A 15338-nucleotide genomic window follows, 5' to 3' on the forward strand; every position below is an offset into this window, starting at 1 on the left:
TAGGATTATTTAGTCTAGAAAAAAGACGACTGAGGGGCGATCTAATAACCATGTATAAGTATATAAGGGGACAATACAAATATCTCGCTGAGGATCTGTTTATACCAAGGAAGGTGACGGGCACAAGGGGGCATTCTTTGCGTCTGGAGGAGAGAAGGTTTTTCCACCAACATAGAAGAGGATTCTTTACTGTTAGGGCAGTAAGAATCTGGAATTGCTTGCCTGAGGAGGTGGTGATGGCGAACTCAGTCGAGGGGTTCAAGAGAGGCCTGGATGTCTTCCTGGAGCAGAACAATATTGTATCATACAATTATTAGGTTCTGTAGAAGGACGTAGATCTGGGGATTTATTATGATGGAATATAGGCTGAACTGGATGGACAAATGTCTTTTTTCGGCCTTACTAACTATGTTACTATGTTATGTTACTATGTTAGCTGTGTTCCCTACATGGCTTTTTGCAAACTGAAAACTGAACTTGTTACGGCTTGCTTTCAAAAATGGCTTTCTTCCCGCCATTCCATAAAGGCCAGATTTTATCTTACATAAAGGCTGTGAGATGTTCAGATCTTGAGTTATATTTTTTATAACCTAACCTTGCTTTACTTTTCTCCACAACTTTATCCCTGACCTGTTTGGTATCTTTTTTGGTTTTTATGATGCTGTGTGATCCCTAATGTTCTCAAAGAAACCTTTACCGAAAGTTATATTTGTACTGAGAATAAATTACACACAGGTGGGCTCAATTTACTAATTATGTGACTTCTGGGGGCAATTGGTCACTCAGGACTTTATTTAGGAGTATCAGATTACAGGGGGATAAATACAAATGCACATCACAATTTTCATATGTTTAGTTTTAAATTAATAAGAAACCCATGTCTCATTTCCTTTACACTTCACAAATACTTGCTAGTTTGTGTTCGTATATCACATAAAATCCCAATAAAATACATAACGTTAAACAAACAAAAAATGTGGAAATATAGAGACATCAACACAGTATTAGAACTAGTATTACTAGTAATACTAGAACTAGTATTAGAATTAGTATAAGAACTATCATATAAGCGCCAGAAGATCTCTAATTTCTTTCCTCAATATCTCTACCTGATACCAAACGGTCGTCCTTGGTTGTCCAGCAAGGGAACAGCTACAGCCTTTCTATTGCTATGCTTTTATGCATATCTCTTAGGGTGCGTGTCCACGGTCCGTAATGACGGAGCTTTGGATGGAGCGGAAAACTGGCTCCGCCCAAAGCGCCGCCCCCTTCTGTACGCGCGGTGATTCCGGATGTGTTCATTGCACACATCCGGAATCTCTGCACCCCATACATCGGGCCCTGTGATTTACCTTGCAGCAACGGAGCATTGCCGCAAGGTAAACAGACATGCTGCTTTCTAAAAAGACGCACCGCATGTCCATAAATGCAGGTCTGCCCGATGCGTGTTCGCATGCATAGTGGAGACGGGATTTCATAAAATCCCCTCCACTATGCTGGAACATCTGGACGCTGCGGATTGAACGCTGCGGCTGTACGCAGCTTTCAATCCGCAGCTAATCCGGATGTAATCCTGAACGTGGACACATACCCTTAAGGTAAGCATATAGCCACTGCACCATTTATATGTGTTGATCATACCAAACACTGCTCAAGGGAGAACCTGGTTTTCTCCCTCTTCTATTTTTCAGTCATAGTACCAATTCAGTGTTCTTCTATCATTGCTTTCCTTTGGCTCTTCCAAGCCCAATTTACTAATAGTCAAAAGTCACACTTATGTATACAGGACTACTGTGATCCTTGTGGATCAAGAGGAATAATTACTTTATGATAAATAAACAGAACAATTTAATACAGAAATAGATACACTGTACAAAAAAGGAACATTTAATAATCAATCTATAGAACAGGAATAAAGTTTAGTTGAATCCATTGCTGGCCATACACATTAGATGACTGACGGCCAAGCAATGTTTTGGCTGATCATTCAGGTGACGGCCATATCCGCTCGTTTGCCTGAGCACTCCTAAGTTCTCTAGAAGAAAGTTGCCGACTGAGAAGTTGGGCAGCGGCTTATCTCACGGAGAACAATGAGATGGGTAGCTCGAAATCGGACATGCCAGATCCACATGCCAATGAGCCAAACCAAGATTAAAGAAAAAAAAGACAACACAATTATGGAAAAACCTCCATGGGCTGAAATAGCAGAAAGAAATAGCATGCAGTATAAAATAGCCACCAAGTCCATGATGGAGATGAGATCCCCATGCATATAGCATAACAGGGGATATGATAAATAGGTTTTACATAAAATATTAGAGAATTGCACAAGTTTCACAATACAATCACCTAAACATGGAAACTAATGGATAAATATAGGAGCTGAAGGGAAGTCAGAAGTAAAGGATGCCTTTATACAAATATGTCATGATATTGTTGGAAGGTCCATGCTATATTACAGTAAACTCTAACCTTTAGCAGCACTACAGCTTTTAAAAGAGGCATTTAGACAGTTTGTGAGCTATAGGGTAGTCATGAACTGGTGAGCCAATGGAGAGACTGGGAACGAAGTACCGTATATATTCGTGTATAAGCCAAGATTTTCAGCACATTTTTTTGTCAGCAGAAACTGTGGAATCGCTGGCAGGTATGGTCTGGTTAGCAACTACCTGCCCGTCAGTTCTTAGGCCCACAGTAAAAAATAAAATAGTCCCGGATAACCCCTTTAAGGATGCATTCTTTCTTTTTGCATTCAACCCATCTTCAAAGTGCCAAAACCTTTTTTTATTTTTCCGTTGACGAAGCTGTATGAGGACTTGTTGTTTTCATTTTTATTTAACCATTGCTATACTATATACTGTATTAAAATGAAAGAAAAATGTTTATTATACAATAAAATAAATACATTGAGGTAAATTTATCACTACTGTCTAAATCTCAGGTGCCAATATTGGCTAAAATATACATGGGGCAAGTTATGAAAGATTGTTTGGCATTTTTGCCTCAAATTGCACCAAAATTCTTGCGCGGCAGAAGCTTTTGAAATGGTAGAGATTGTATATAAGGCTCCCCCAGACTGGTTGCACCCGGTTCTTTTGTTTGCCCTTATTCACACTGAGGTCAACACTGACACATGGTAATGTTTTAATATTAGACAGTGTAGGACCGTCCCGATCAGAGTCACCTTGTCGTGGTGGGATGGCTTTTATGCTATTTTTGATCAAACACAGTATTACTAAAAACTCTGTTATTTACATGCACTTTTTGCTTTTTACTTATTTAGTTACAACAGGGTTTTTCCTCATTTTTTTCTCTTGGAGGTTTTGTAAGTCTCTGCTGACAAGCCGACAGAGCAGCTGCTTCGCTTTCTATCTGCTCTGTTGAGGGGGCGTGACTCCCGATGTCATGCTGATTGACAGTTGCTCCTGTTAAGAACTGTCAATCAACATAACGTTGGCAATCATGCTCTGTCAACAGAGCAGCATGGTAGAAGAAGAGCTGCTATGTGGAAGTGAAGCAAAAGAATCGCCGGCAGGAGTGGTCTGTGACTTTTTCTGAGCCAGCGCTGTTGTGCTATTTCTCCTGATTACGTCAAAGGGAATGAGCGCCATTTGACTTTTTGAATGTAAAATTTGCTAGAATAATTAGCGGACGCCATGTCACGTTTAGAGAACCCCTGATGTGCCTAAACAGTGGAAAAAGCCACAAATGACCCCATTTTGGAAACTAGACCCCTCAAAGAACTTATCTAGATGTGTGGTGAGCACCTTGAACCCCCCAGGTGGTTCACAGAAGTTTATAATGTTGAGCCGTGAAAATAAACAAAATCACATTTTCACATACAAAAGTTTTTTAGCCCCAAATTTTTATTTTCACAACGTTAACAGGGAAAAATAGACCTTAAAATGTGTTGTGTAATTTCTCCTGAGTACATCAACACCCCATATGTGGTCAAAAGCTACTTTTGAGGAACAGATGGGAAGAAGCTCCATATTGGAGTTCAGATTTTTCTGGACTGGTTTGAGGGTGCCATGTCACATTGGCAGAGTCCCCGAGGTGCCAGAACAACAGAACTCCCCATAAATGACTCCATTTTACAAACTACACCTCTCAATGAATTCACCTAGGGGTTCAGTGATCATATTAACATCACAGGTGTGTCGTAGAATTTTATACCATTGGGCAGTGGAGAAAAAATAATTACATTTTTACCACCAAAATTTTGTTTTAGCCCAGATTTCACATTTTCACACAGGGAAATGGGTAAAAATGTCACCAAAATTTGTCCCACAATTTCTGCTCAATGTAGAAATACCCTAAATGTAGCTGTAAAGTTCCGCATTAGCCATACGGAGAGACTGGGGAGGGAGTGCTATTTTCCTCCTGGAGTGCAAATTTGGCTAGAATAATTTGCGGACTCAATATACAGAGCCCCAAGTGCTGGAATAGCAGAATACCCATCAAGTGACCCCATTTTGAAAATGATAACCCTTTGGGAAATTTATCTACATGTAGTGACAATTTTGACTTCATGGGAGTACTTTGTGCTCAGCTGATGCTTTTGGAAACATGCACCCGTAAATTAGGCAGGCTGTCATCGTTACAGAAATGCCAATCATGTGGATGCTAAATGTGGTTTAGACACACTGTGGCTCAAAAGGGAGAGGGACATTTGGATCTGGGAGCGCAGAATTTGCTGAATTATTTGGGGGGGTGGGGGCATGGAGCCATTTCGCTCTTCCAGAGCCTTTTTGCTACCAGTAACGTGGCAGTCCCCTATATTTCTGTTAACAGATGACAGTGGAGACTTGCTTTTTTTGTTCACTGAGTTGAAGCTTTTGTTGGGAACATTTTGGGATCACATTTATCCAGTGCGCTACACTGAGCACTTACATTGGGGTTTACATCTAAATGTCTGAGTGATGTGATTCAGATGAAACCCCCAAGGGATCCATTCACTATAATGCAGCAGCAGAGTTATTCTGGACTTCGTCTTGCCTCTTTTTAGTGGTGTCCATCTTTTCAGAAATGTTCAAAAATGTGGCAAACTGCGCTTTTATGCACACCTAACAAGACAAATACAGTTGTGGCCAAAAGTATTGACTCCCCTGCAATTCTGTCAGATAATACTCAGTTTCTTCCTGAAAATGATTGCAATCACAAATTCTTCAGTATTATTATCTTCATTTAATTTGTCTTAAATGAAAAAACACAAAACAGAATGAAGCAAAAAGCAAAACATTGATCATTTCACACAAAACTCCAAAAATGGACCAGACAAAAGTATTGGCACCCTCAGCCTAATACTTGGTTGCACAACCTTTAGCCAAAATAACTGCGACCAACCGCTTCCGGTAACCATCAATGAGTTTCTTACAATGCTCTGCTGGAATTTTAGACCATTCTTCTTTGGCAAACTGCTACAGGTCCCTGATATTTGAAGGGTGCCTTCTCCAAACTGCCATTTTTAGATCTCTCCACAGGTGTTCTATGGGATTCAGGTCTGGACTCATTGCTGGCCACCTTAGAAGTCTCCAGTGCTTTCTCTCAAACCATTTTCTAGTGCTTTTTGAAGTGTGTTTTGGGTCATTGTCCTGCTGGAAGACCCATGACCTCTGAGGGAGACCCAGCTTTCTCACACTGGGCCCTACATTATGCTGCAAAATTTGTTGGTAGTCTTCAGACTTCATAATGCCATGCACACGGTCAAGCAGTCCAGTGCCAGAGGCAGCAAAGCAACCCCGAAACATCAGGGAACCTACGCCATGTTTGACTGTAGGGACCGTGTTCTTTTCTCTGAATGCATCTTTTTTTCTCCTGTAAACTCTATGTTGATGCCTTTGCCCAAAAAGCTCTACTTTTGTCTCATCTGACCAGTGAACATTCTTCCAAAACGTTTTAGGCTTCTTCAGGTAAGTTTTGGCAAACTCCAGCCTGGCTTTTTTATGTCTCAGGGTAAGAAGTGGGGTCTTCCTGGGTCTCCTACCATACAGTCCCTTTTCATTCAGACGCCGACTTATAGTACGGGTTGACACTGTTGTACCCTCGGACTGCAGGGCAGCTTGAACTTGTTTGGATGTTAGTCGAGATTCTTTATCCAACATCTGCACAATCTTGCGTTGAAATCTCTTGTCAATTTTTCTTTACCGTCCACATCTAGGGAGGTTAGCCACAGTGCCATGGGCTTTAAACTTCTTGATGACACTGAGCACGGTAGACACAGGAACATTCAGGTCTGAGGAGATGGACTTGTAGCCTTGAGATTGCTCATGCTTCCTCACAATTTGGTTTCTCAAGTCCTCAGACAGTTCTTTTGTCTTCTTTCTTTTCTCCATGCTCAATGTGGTACACACAAGGACACAGGACAGAGGTTGAGTAAACTTTAATCCATGTCAACTGGCTGCAAGAGTGATTTAGTTATTGCCAACACCTGTTAGGGCCACAGGTAAGTTGCAGGTGCTGATAATTACACAAATTAGAGAAGCATCACATGATTTTTCAAACAGTGCCTATACTTTTGTCCACCCCCTTTTTTATGTTTGGTGTGGAATTATATCCAATTTGGCTTTAGGACAATTCTTTTTGTGTTTTTTTTATTTAAGACAAATTAAATGAAGATAATAATAACAAAGAATTTGTGTTTGCAATCATTTTCAGGAAGAAACTGAGTATTATCTGACAGAATTGTAGGGGTGTCAATACTTTTGGCCACAACTGTACTGCCGGATCACAGGTATTATGGCGTCCACAGTGCTTCAATCTGCCTTATTATAGAGAATCTTCTGCCAGGGATTCCCTCTGATTTACGTATTTCAGAGATTTACATGGAAACCCCGATGTAAGAGATCAGCGCAGAGCACAGGATAAATGTGCGCCAAACCTTACTGCGGTCTTTGGGAGGCAGAAAGAAAAAATCAGTAGCAAGTGTAGAATTGGTTTTATTTTTCAAGCTGTTCTTCATGTGGTATAAGTTATTAGGCAACTTTATTCTTTAGTTGGGTGTGATTAAAGCGATACCGGTGTTATATTGGGTTTTATGTTTGGCTGCTGTCACACACTAAATGACAGTTGTTTTTGCAATACCATATTTCGGCCCACAGAATCATATCAGGGCTTGTTTTTTGCAGGACAAGTTGACATTTTTATTGGTACTATTTTCAGGCACATGACATTTTTTGATCACTTTCTATTCTGATTTTGGGAGGCAGAATGAACAAAAATCAGCAATTCAAGAATTGTTTTTTTTCCTTTTTTTATGCCGTTCCATGTGTGGTAAAATTGATCACGCAGCTTTATTCTTCGGGTCAGTATGATTACAGAGATACCACATTTATATATTTTTTTATGTTTTGGCGCTTTTACACAATAAAAAACTACCGTATATACTCGAGTATAAGCTGAGATTTTCAGCCCAAATTTTTGGGATGAAAGTGCCCCTCTCGGCTTATACTCGAGTGACGGTCGGCGGCAGGGTCGGCGGGTGAGGGGGAGAGAGGTCTGTCGCATACTCACCTGCTTCCGGGGCTCCTGGCGCTCCCCCTGCCTGTCCCATGGTCTTCGGGTGCCGCAGCTCTTCCCCTGTTCAGCGGTCACGTGGTACCGCTCATTAAAGTTATGAATATGGACTCCACTCACATAGGGGTGGAGCCGCATATTCATTCCGCTAATGAGTGGTAACGGTGACCGCTGACAGAGGAAGAGGCTGCGGCACCCGGAGACCAGTTGTCCGGGATAAGGAGCCAGGGACGCCGGGAGCAGGTGAGTATTACATATTTACCTGTCCACGTTCCACCCGCCGGGCGCCGCTCCGTCTTCCCGTCCTCTGCACTGACTGTTCAGGTCAGAGGGCACGATGATGTACTAGTGTGCGCGCCGCCCTCTGCCTGAACAGTCAGTGCGGAGAGACGGGACGCTGAGGAGCTGCGGGTAGCAAGAGAGGGGAGTATGTCATTTTTTTTTTTTTATTGCAGCAGCAGCATTATATATTGCATAGCTTTATATGGAGCATCTATGGGGCAATAATCAACGGTGCAGAGCATTCTATATGGCACAGTTTATATGGAGCATCTATGGGGCCATAATGAACGGTGCAGAGCATTCTATATGGCACAGCTTTTTATGGAGCATCTATGGGGCCATAATGAACGGTGCAGAGCATTCTATATGGCACAGTTTTATATGGAGCATCTATGGGGCCATAATGAACGGTGCAGAGCATTCCAAATGGCACAGTTTTATATGGAGCATCTATGGTGCCATAATGAACGGTGCAGAGCATTATATATGGCACAGTTTTATATGGAGCATCCATGGGGCCATAATGAACAGTGCAGAGCATTCTATTTGGCACAGTTTTATATGGAGCATCTATGGGGCCATAATGAACAGTGCAGAGCATTCTATATGGCACAGCTTTATATTGAGCATCTATGGGGCCATAATGAACAGTGCAGAGCATTCTATATGGCACAGGTTTATATGGAGCATCTATGGGGCCATAATGAACGGTGCAGAGCATTCTATATGGCACAGTTTTATATGGAGCATCTATGGGGCCATAATGAACGGTGCAGAGCATTCTATATGGCACAGTTTTATATGGAGCATCTATGGGGCCATAATGAACAGTGCAGAGCATTCTATATGGCACAGTTTTATATGGAGCATCTATGGGGCCATAATGAAATGTATGGAGCATTATATGTGGCACAGTTTTATATGGAGCATCTATGGGGCCATAATGAAATGTATGGAGCATTCTATATGGCACAGTTTTATATGGAGCATCTGTGGGGCCATAATGAAATGTATGGAGCATTATATGTGGCACAGCTTTATATGGAGCATCTTATGGGGCAATAATGAACGGTATGGAGCATCTATTTTTATTTTTGAAATTCACCGGTAAATGCTGTATTTCCTACCCTAGGCTTATACTCGAGTCAATAAGTTTTCCCAGTTTTTTGTGGCAAAATTAGGGGGGGGTCGGCTTATACTCGGGCCGGCTTATACTCGGGTATATACGGTATGTTATAGAAAAAATAATTATTTTTGCATCATTTTCTTCTGAGAGCTATAACATTTTTATTTTTCCGCTGATGGAGCTGTAATTGTGTTTTTTTGCAGGACCAGATGACATTTTCAGAGATACCACTCTTATTTACATTTTTATCTTTGATCGCATTATATTTCACTTTTTGTTCGGTGGTATGATGATAAAGCATCGTTCTTTGCCTTGTTTTTCATTTATTTTTTTAACAGTTTTACAGGTCGGGTCATTCCAGTCGCGTCAATACCAAACGTGTACTTTTTTTTTACATTAAGAAATAAATTGGATTAATGTTTTTCTTTTTTTATTATTTTGTTATTTTTTAAAAAATATTTTCGCAATTTTCATTGAGTTTTCATTTTAAACTTTTTTACATTGCCCCTGGATGGGACATCCATTTATTCACACTGACAGATCTCTGATCTAATACTCTGCAATGCTTCTGCATTGCAGAGCAGTAGATCAGTGCCTGACATGCAGGGAGGAGGCCGCAGCTCGTGCTCTGAGCATGAGCTGAAAGGCCACGTCACTAAGTGACCCTGCGGCCATATTTGGGCCTGATGTCACCATGTAAACCATCGGCATTGTGCTGATGGGAGCACAAAGCAAGCTCCCTCCCTCTGCAATGTCTCACAATGTTGCTGTCACTATTGACAATGGCATCACAGGGGTTAAAAGTCCGAGATAGTTGCTAGCATTTGCAGGGTGTCAGCTCTCATATAGAGCTGACACCCGCATTTGATCGCAGCGGTGCTCAGCGTGAGCCTGCGCAATCATGGCGCAGTATATAAACTTCTCTTTGCGGGAACGCAGCTGACGCAGAGCAGTATGTATAGGGTGCATGTCATAAAGGGGTTAAAGAGGTAATCCCTAGGGGCAGATAGAATGACATAGTAAGGTTCCTACCTCTGTCTCACTGCTTAGATACTTCGGTCAATAATGTCTGGGACATCTAACTGGCTAGGATGCCTAACTCACACAGTGAGAACAAATATATACCGTACACCTTTTTATTAAAAAACAACAACTTTATTTTCCTCATTTTTATACCGTTATTAATCTCTGCAGCACGTTACAGACATCATCATTTTTACATTATAATCATTTTCAATTTTCCAATCAGGAACTGGAGTGGCATTTCTGGCATACAAAACAATCACTTTTAATTAACTGGACAGCCCACCCCGTCCCACCTTTTCCCCAGCTTTGCACATTTTGGCAGAGCTGATTCAAAGGGGCATGATAACACCAAAAAATACAAAATTTTCACACAACTCCAGAATGCACAAAAATTTAGAGACTTTTCAAAGCTTTTACATCACTTTTCTGGCATTACGCTTTGATAAATCAGACCCAATTTGTCCTATGTGATGTATATACAGATGTTTCTCAATGTATCCTATGTGATGTATAAATTAGTCTTAGCATATCTTATGTTATGTATATACAGCAGAGTTTTAGTGTCTCGTATGTGATGTATATACAGCAAAGTCTCAGTGACTCCTATGTAATGTATATACCATAGAGTCTCAGTGTATCCTATGTGATGTATATACAGCAGAGTCGGTGTCGCCTATCTGATGTATGTACAGCATAGTCTCAGTGTCTCCTATGTGATGCAGAGATGTTTCTGACAAAATTAGAATACCATCAAAAAGTTAAATTATTTCAGTTCATCAATACAAAAAGTGAAACTCATATTATATAGAGTCATTACAAACAGAGTGATCTATTTCAAGTGTTTGTTTCTGTTAAAGTTAACCTGTCAGCAGATTTTGCCGCTATAAGATGCGGCCACTGCCTTTCAGGGCTTATCTACAGTATTCTATAATGTTGTAGATAAACCCCCGATCCGACCTGCAAATGAAGAAAAATAAGTTATATTATACTCACTCGGGGGAGGGCGGTCCGATGCGGTCCGGTCCGATGGGTGTCGCAGGTCCGTGTCCGGCGCCTCCCACTGCAGTGTGCAGGCGTTAGGCCTCTCTGGCCTTTCCTGGAGCCTGTGCAATGCAGTACTTTACTCTGCCCTTAACAGGGCAGAGAAGTACACCTGCGCAGGAGCGCCGATGCCGGGGAACGATGAAGAAGCAGGAGGGCGCCGTCGCAAGAAGATGGGAGGCGATGGACTGGGACCTGTGACACCCATCGGACCGGACCACATCGGACCGCCCTCGGGTGACTATAATATAACTTATTTTTTTCACTTGTAGTTCAGGCCAGGGGCTTATCTACAGCATTATAAAATGCTGTAGATAAGCCCTGAAAGGCAGAGGCCGCATCTTATAGCGGTAAAATCTGCTGACAGGTTCCCTTTAATGTTGATGATTATGGTTTACAGCCAATGAAAACCCCAAAGTCATTATCTAAGTAAATTAGAATAATTAACAAAAAACACCTCTAAAGGCTTCCTAAGAGTTTAAAAAGGTCCCTTAGTCTCTTTCAGTAGGCTCCACAATCATGGTGAAGACTGCTGACTTGACAGATGTTCAGAAGTCAGTCATTGACACACTCCACAAGGAGGGTAAGCCACAAAAGGTCACTGCTAAAGAAGCTGGCTGTTCTTCACAGAGTGCTGTATCCAAGCATATTAACCCCTTCACCCCCGGAGCTTATTTCGGTTTTGCGTTTTCGTTTTTCGCTCCCCTTCTTTCCAGAGCCATAACTTTATTATTTTTTGGTCAATATGGCAATGTGAGGTATTTATGTAATGCGGGCCAGTTGTACTTTTGAACGATACCATTGGTTTTACCATGACGTGTAACAGAAAATGGGGAAAAAATTCCAAGTGTGGTGAAATTGCCAAAAAAGTGCAATCCCAGACTTGTTTTTTTGTTTGGCTTTTTTGCTAGGTTCACTTAATGCTAAAACTGACCTGATATTATGATTCTCCAGGTCATTACGAGTTCATAGACACCAAACATAAAAAATTGAGCCATATTCCGAGACCCGTGACGTCTCAATTTTTCGTGATCTGGGTTTGGCTTATTTTTTGCATGCCGAGCTGATGTTTTCAGTGATACCATTTTTGTGCAGATACAATCTTTCGATCGCGGTGACCAAAAAACATGATTCTGGCATTTTGATTTTATTTCTCGCTACAGGTTAATCTCTTTTACAGCCTTGGCGTCTGTTATGTGATGTATACAGCAGCCTTGGCGTCTGTTATGTGATGTATACAGCAGCCTTGGCGTCTGTTATGTGATGTATACAGCAGCCATGGTGTCTGTTATGTGATGTATACAGCAGCCTTGGCGTCTGTTTTGTGATGTATACAGCAGCCTTGGCGTCTGTTATGTGATGTATACAGCAGCCTTGGTGTCTGTTATGTGATGTATACAGCAGCCTTGGCGTCTGTTATGTGATGTATACAGCAGCCTTGGCGTCTGTTATGTGATGTATACAGCAGCCTTGGCATCAGTTATGTGATGTATACAGCAGCCTTGGCGTCTGTTATGTGATGTATACAGCAGCCTTGCTGTCTGTTATGTGATGTATACAGCAGCCTTGGCGTCTGTTATGTGATGTATACAGCAGCCTTGGTGTCTGTTATGTGATGTATACAGCAGCCTTGGCGTCTGTTATGTGATGTATACAGCAGCCTCGGTGTCTGTTATGTGATGTATACAGCAGCCTTGGCGTCTGTTATGTGATGTATACAGCAGCCTTGGCGTCTGTTATGTGATGTATACAGCAGCCTTGGCGTCTGTTATGTGATGTATACAGCAGCCTTGGCGTCTGTTATGTGATGTATACAGCAGCCTTGGCGTCTGTTATGTGATGTATACAGCAGCCTTGGCGTCTGTTATGTGATGTATACAGCAGCCTTGGCATCTGTTATGTGATGTATACAGCAGCCTTGCCGACTCCTATGTGTTGTATTATAAAGGATTCTCTGTATCTCCTATGTGGTGTATACTGCAAATCTCCAACTGCTTGAGTTATATAAATGTTATGTAAGTAATGAAATTCACACTTTAAGAAGAGATGCAGTGTAATATACATCTGTGTTTGGTACAACTTATTGCAGTGATCGGTTCTTTACAAACTTATCAACGCAAAGAGACGACTGCGCTCCAGACCGACGCAAACCTGGAAAAGCAGTTAGAAGTAGCTACATCATTGATAACACCTAACATACTGACGCATCAGAGGCCGCTCCAGCCGTCACATTAGGGACAAGTTCATTAACTGTTTGTAGGCTGACAATTCTGTACGGCCCCCGGATGAGATTATTAATGGCCAAACGGCCCAGAGCAGGAAAACAGGTTCTCACCCCTGATATATATTAGTGCAAAACAATATTCATTTATTATTATCATAACACAGTAATTATGCTTCTTTCCGAAAATTCTGAATATTAATATTTAGCATCTCCTGTAACAGAAGTACAATACTTTCCTATTGTGTCAGGCTGCTGTTTTATAATTATAGCTCATTTTAGTTCTAACTATGGATCTAAAAATATAGAACTAAAATAAAATCATGCTAAAACCCAGAGCAGTGATGAATGACAGTGCACATCCCCAGGCGTTACCTGCCAGGAGGCTCTGGGCTCAGGGACACAGCTCCTGGGCTACTGCAATGGTACACAGGAAATATTAAAGAAAAGCAGCATTCTGGGGATTGTAGTCATCCATGGACACTGAGGATTCTGGGACTCACAATTCTTGCAATCAGGAGCTTTGGGGACTGAAGCCTGAACCGCTGTGATGATTGTGTCAGGTCCACAATAAAATGGCGGCCTGCTCTGCTGAGGACACTCCATTCAATGCTCGTTATATACGTCTGTGACCCTAGTGTTCTCCCAGGGCTAATGACGTCACTCACGAGCGCGTACGGTCATTATTACGGTCCCGCTGAGGATTGCGGGCGCCGCAGTGGCGGGTCCTGTGCGGGGCATTACTAAGGGGCTCAGAAAACGAAAGCTCCACAAGGAGATAGTGGGGGCGTAAACTTCCGGGTCAGAGGTTAACTGGAAGAGGCTGATGGGAGCGATCACTGTGTGGTTAGCAGCAGGTGGATGTCCCGGGGCTGCGCTGTGCAGTGGAGCTTCCCTCTGGCTGGTGATGTAGTAGTAGCCGGCTCACTGACAGCCTGCAGCACAGCTCTACCCTGCCCAATGATAATCTCCTCTCTCCCACCCGCACGAGGCTGAACTTGGCTTCTCATTCCTCAGTTTCTTATTCGCCAATTTTTTCTTTTATAGGTTTAACAACAAAAAATAATCATCACAATAATGAAACACAATGCAGTGAAGAGCCCTTATGTGAATACACTTAAGGCTACGGTCACATTTGCGTTGTGCGGGACTGCGTCGGCGACGCACCGCACAACGCAACAAAACGCACGCTAAAAGCACGCTAAAACGCTGCGTTTTGCGACGCATGCGTCCTTTTTTGCCGAAAAATGGACGCAAAAAAATGCAACTTGCTGCGTCCTCTGCTCCCTACGCTTGCGGCAAAAAAAACGCATGCATCGCAAAACGCAGCACAACGCATGTCCATGCGCCCCCCCCATGTTAAATATAGGGGCGCATGACGCATGCGTCGCCGCAGCGTTGCCCAACGCTGCGTCGGGAAACGCTAATGTGAACGTAGCCTAACAGCTGCAAAAACAATAAAGTGGGCACCAAAGAGCACTGAAGAAAGGGTTAAATGCCTTTGGTGCACTGATCTCACACTGCAGACATATAGAACAGGACGCCCCACATCAACACCAGATATCTCCAGCCTGGCCTAGATGGGTTCTGGGCACCAGAACTGGCATCAAAGTGGGCAAACAGCCCATTTCCACACATTTGAATAAGTAACTGATGTTTTTAAGGGGTTAAATGCCTTTGGGCCACTGATCTGACACTTAAAATACACAGATACTGATGCCCTTTATCAAACCCAGGTCCCTCCAGCCTTGCTCAAATGGGTTCTGGGCACCAGAACTGGCATCAAAGAGGGCAAACAGCCCATTTTCTCAGATTTGAATAAGTAACTGATGGTTTTAAGGGGTTAAATGCCTTTGGGCCACTGATACCACAGTGCACGCATATAGAACAAGGAGCCCCACATCAACAACAGGTCCCTCCAGCCTGGCCCAAATGGGTTCTGTGCACCAGAACTGGCATCAAAGTGAGCAAACGGCCCATTTTCACAGAGTTGAATAAGTGATGTTTTTAAGGGGTTAAATTACTTTGGGCCACTGATCAGACATTTAACATACACATATAGTGATGCCTTGCATCAAATTCAGGTCCCTCCAGCCTGGCCCAAATGGGTTCTGGGCACCAGAACTG

General features: G+C 42.5%; 1 protein-coding gene across 1 annotated transcript in view; it reads right to left on the reverse strand.

The window, feature by feature from the left end:
- The window catches only part of LOC138667094 (oocyte zinc finger protein XlCOF8.4-like), a 39349-nt gene extending 25402 nt beyond the window's left edge, over positions 1-13947 (reverse strand). Inside the window, exon 1 of the mRNA XM_069755398.1 lies at positions 13587-13947. The gene's annotated coding sequence lies outside the window, so the exon portion shown is untranslated. The remainder of the gene's footprint in view (positions 1-13586) is intronic.
- Between the last annotated feature and the right edge of the window lie 1391 nt (positions 13948-15338).

This window comes from Ranitomeya imitator, chromosome 2, assembly GCF_032444005.1.
Source record: "Ranitomeya imitator isolate aRanImi1 chromosome 2, aRanImi1.pri, whole genome shotgun sequence".
In the NCBI taxonomy this organism is placed as follows: Eukaryota; Metazoa; Chordata; class Amphibia; order Anura; family Dendrobatidae; genus Ranitomeya; species Ranitomeya imitator.